Source organism: Triticum aestivum, chromosome 3D (assembly GCF_018294505.1).
Source record: "Triticum aestivum cultivar Chinese Spring chromosome 3D, IWGSC CS RefSeq v2.1, whole genome shotgun sequence".
NCBI lineage: Eukaryota > Viridiplantae > Streptophyta > Magnoliopsida > Poales > Poaceae > Triticum > Triticum aestivum.
The window spans coordinates 187,272,538-187,277,151 of record NC_057802.1 but is presented as its reverse complement, the minus strand read 5'-3'; the positions used below and the strand labels follow the sequence as shown (position 1 = coordinate 187,277,151).

The 4,614-nt window shown below is 45.0% G+C and overlaps 1 long non-coding RNA gene across 1 annotated transcript; it reads left to right on the top strand.

The window, feature by feature from the left end:
* The first annotated feature begins 1,088 nt into the window (after nucleotides 1-1,088).
* LOC123078201 (uncharacterized) lies at nucleotides 1,089-3,961 on the top strand. Its single transcript, XR_006437186.1, has 4 exons — nucleotides 1,089-1,583; nucleotides 1,676-1,804; nucleotides 2,518-2,597; nucleotides 3,528-3,961. It is a non-coding gene; the product is annotated as an uncharacterized lncRNA (long non-coding RNA).
* Nucleotides 3,962-4,614: the final 653 nt, after the last annotated feature.

Here is a 4,614-nt window from a genome sequence, read left to right as displayed (position 1 = left end):
TCATCGCCTCCATGGGTCTAGCTTCTAGTCAACTGATCTTGCGATTGGAGTGATCACTCTTGCCCTTGGGTGCGTAGGTGCGTAGGATTTTGTAGATTGGACTGGCGGGAGCCTTTATATGAGAAGTGCAGACTGCGTTGAATTCACGTGCGTGTTGGCCATCTACTCCTCGCCCCTCTACTGCACCTGCCTTTGGCTGTATGACAGGTTGGCCAGCCACCCGTTGGATCCACGTGTCATACACCCAAAGGCAGGTGCAGTAAGTCAATGAAGCTACGTCCCCCTCCGTGCCCGTGCATGCTTTCAATGACTTGAGACTATCAAACATCACATGCAGTGGTTAGTTCATTGCATGTAATCCTATTAAGTAGCAAAAAGACATTAAGTTACCTCGCCGATAGGAATAAAACAGTACACCATGTATTTATTTACAGAGGGAGTAGTACATTTTTTGTGACATGCATTACTAGATATTGCTAGTCAAAATACTAAATTCAAATGGACGTGGTAGTACTACTAAATCCAGACGGTGGTGCTGGTACTAGTAGTAGTAGTACTACCAATGTAGTAGCACTGTACTACCCGTTGGTGAAATTATTACGTGCTGCTCCTCACAGTGAAGTGACAAGACCCTACGCCGGAGATGACACCTGAGTATAGGCGCCGTATTCGGCATACCATAGTCAGCCTCACCGTGTGCAGTGACTATCATCATGGCTGTAGACCTAGCCTGCTTACAACCACTACACCACAACACTTGATTGGGGGCAATTAACTGCCGGAAGAAATACCAGAATAAGGGCAAACCATCTGCCGGAAATCTAGATACTGCCGGCAGAAGTACTTAAGGGTAGAAGAACTGCCGGGAGATCCTTAGTAGCAAGGGCACTTGCACTGCCGGAAATGTTGTCCACATTTCAGGTCATCAAATCTGCCGGCACAACTAAATCACGGCCCACGGTCTGCCGGGCTGTCCATGGCGCGAGACCAACATAATTGGGCCCAAACGCGCGCTGGCGCGGGAGAAAAAGCGGTAGACTTATTTTTTTTCGCTCAAAAAAAAAAGAGTTATAGCCGCCGCCCAGTACTTCCCCAAATCGAACCCTCCAGAGTCGAGAGCCATCTCTCCTCCACTGCCGCCGCAGCGGAGAGCCCCTCTGTCCTCAACTACGCCCTCCACCGCCGACCCCCTCCGCCGATGTGGCGACCCCCACTGAGATCGATGCCGCCGGTGCGTCGAGATCGACCTCGACTCCGTCCACACGGATCTGGTGTGCGTGGTCAACGTCGCCTCGCTCCCCACGGCACCGCCCTAGGACTGGTCGACGGCGCCGGTGCGTCGAGGTCGACGTCGCCTTGATCCCCAGCACGAGATCCCGCTACGAACTCCGGGCCTGTTGTCTCAAGTTCGCCGTGCCAGCCCACGCCATCGCGCTCCTTTTCTCCGCGACCCTCCACGCGGACGAGCGTGGTCGGGCTCCCCACCACGTCTCCTACCACACCGACGGCGAGCGCGGTGCCTGCTCCCCACTACGCTAATACATCATGGTGCTCAGATCTGTCATGGTGGAAACGCGATGCAGGTATGCTTTTCCTTACAAAGGTTGTGAAACTCTTCTTTTCTGTTCGATGAGAACTCACGAGATATTGATGATTTATCTTCTCCTTGCTGCAGATTTTCCCTCCCTTCCACCGAATTACTACTGGGCTCCAAGTCTTTCTTATTGCTGCCTCTTTATTTTGCTTCCAAATTGATGCAGGCGCTATCAGTGAAAGGATTGGGGACTGGTTCTAGCAGTGTTAGGTTTGTTCCAGGAATTCATAATGCTCGTGATTTGCCACACTCATGGCAAGAATAGTTCTTCAATACATTTTATCGTTTTAATCTTCAGACATCTTGGTAGGAAGCAGTAGGGAATGTTTGCAGTTTCAGTTTAGATTGTACATAAAGGACTGTAGATATGTTCTCTGTCAGTCAAAACTTCTAAAATGATCTATGCACAATGGCAGTGGATACTTCTAAATGACTGCACACACGTTCTAGTAAGTCTTATTAGTATAGGAAGTTCAATAACCTGACGGTGCTAAATAAGTGGATGCTACAACTTAATACTAAATCAGTAAAACACTTTAGGAGTACTACAAGCAAGCTTTGGACAAAAATGTATTTGTATTGGTGCTGTTTATCCCCATTGATCATCTAGTTCGACTGTCATCACACACACATACTACTACGTGGAAGAAAACAACTAGCTAGAGAACTTATTTATGCCTCCTTTCATTTTGCTGCAAAGACAGATTGAAAGTGGACTACTCTTCTAGAGTTTAAATGTTACTCCCTCCGTCCCATAATGTAAGTAGTGACAAAAAACGTCTTACATTATGGGATGGAGGGAGTATAATATGTTGGTTTTCTACAGTTCCCTTCTCTCCAATCTAGTTTTTACTCCATATAAGTTACTATTTCATAAGAATAACATGAAGCATTGATTCTTATATGTTCATGTATTATTTCAGGACAAGTAGTCACTAGCAGCTGAGCAAAGGCTACAACATGCTCGGAGGAGAAGTTTGAATGGAGACAGAGAGTACACTTTGTAAGGCATATATCCAACCTGAACTTCTTGTACTCTGTTAAGCCCTTGGTTCTCCTGAACCTGTATTCATGTGCCGTATAGAATACTTGCAGGTGCAACTCCCAAAGAAACCAAAACGATTTGATGTTTGCTGTGAGGTGTAAAGAAAAATAGCTACACACTAAAACAACAGCATGTGTGTACTAGTAGTAGCGCGTACATGCTGGAGCTACTAGATTAGTATGTACATGGTTGTTAAGATGAGGCTGCATGCATAACTTAAAAAAGGAGATGATTAGTACGTACTTGTAGCAAGCATCCCAGCTAGCTAGCTACTTACATTTTAGTCTGCATCCATTTTAGTCCATTTTAGTCTGCATCCATTTTAGGTCATTTTAGTAAACAACAAAATTAGGCAAAATGAGAATACAGAGGAGAAATGAAATAGCCTACATCCATTTTAATCCAGTAGCAATTTTGCCAAAGGTGACCGTTGCAAACATTTTATCCTGTTACAAGCACATTATTTGAACGAGCGCTTTTATTGTTGGTGGCTTATTTGTAAGCCCAACAAGTTGGGTGCTTTTCTTCATGGGTAGGTCATAACCTCAACCTTTAGGTTACTATAAACAAGTTTGGAACGACAGAAATATCATTTTTTACTGTTTTGTTACTAGCCTGATTCAAATCCTTTTCATCTCCAATGAACGAGCTTTGTACAACATTAGCCTTGATTCAAACTCCACGTACTGAATAGGTTCACAGCGTGCGCTGCTTCAGCCAACACCCAATAGCAAGGCAAACAAAGGTCTTAGAACACTTGTCCTTGTATGATGTAAAGATTGCATTTTTATTGGGCTATCTTGTCCTTCAAGTACTAGCTGCATGTTTATGTTACAATAGCTTTATTGTGCTATGAGAGCTCTGTTTTGAGTTTCCGGTCTGCTGCAGGTTTACCAAAGATACACTGGTTGATGGAGGTATGGGTGATCTACAAGCTTCTGAGGATTTGCATGATCTACAAGCTTCTGAGGATTTGCATGATCTACAAACTTCTGAAGGCTTGGATGACCTACAAGCTGCTGAATGTTTGCAAGACCTACAATTAAGTTGGTGGAGTGATTATGTAATGTGCCTTGTTTGTTGAACCTGGTGACATTGGCAGGTTCTGCTCATCTTGGTGGTTGTTTTGGCACATAAGCAGCCACTATATGCTCTTTTTGGTTGGGTGGCACACCTAGAAACATATATACTTCTCTCCTTGAGGCACCACTTATATTTTTGTTGTGACGCACACCTAGAAACATATATGTGCTCCTTTTGTGGCACAACCTGTATATGTATGGTTGTTATGTTTATTAAATGAAGTTTAAGGTTTTCGATGAGGCCTATATGTTACTTTAAAGTGTATGTATAAATTGTGTGATCTGCCTGAGTGCTTGAACATAACGAAGTGTAGTGCATTAGGGCTTCCTATAACAGTTTGATAGTGAAATCAGAGTCCTGGCATAATAACTGCCGGGTGAACATGCTTTTGCAGGCAATAGAACTGCTGGTAATTGTAGTTTCATGTGCCCCAACCAATCTGCCGGGAGAAATGGACTGCCGGCAAATGCATGGGCCAAGGCAGAGAAACTGCCGGGAGAAATTTATCTGTCGAGACAAGTAATCCCTGGCAGCCGTTCTCGTGGCAGTTCTATCTGCCGGGAGAAACACTGTCCCAGCAGTTTGTCTGCCCTTATAAGTGCCTTCTCCCGGTAGTTTTTGTGTCCTTATATCAGTGTTGTGGTGTAGTGAACTAGCTGTGTTCGACATAATTTCCCGTGCGTAGATGCCCGTGCATTGCACGGAACACCAAGATTGGGGGGTGGACGGCGCAGGCAGTGGCCATCGCGCCAGATTTTTCCATGGCCTTCTAGATGTGGTGGGGAGGAGATAAGGCTGATTGTGAGAGACAAGGAGTTGTTTGTAAATAGGGAACAAGTGCGGGCATCTTTTTGCAAAACTGGAGAAGTTTGGTTTCTATGCGTGAGATCTA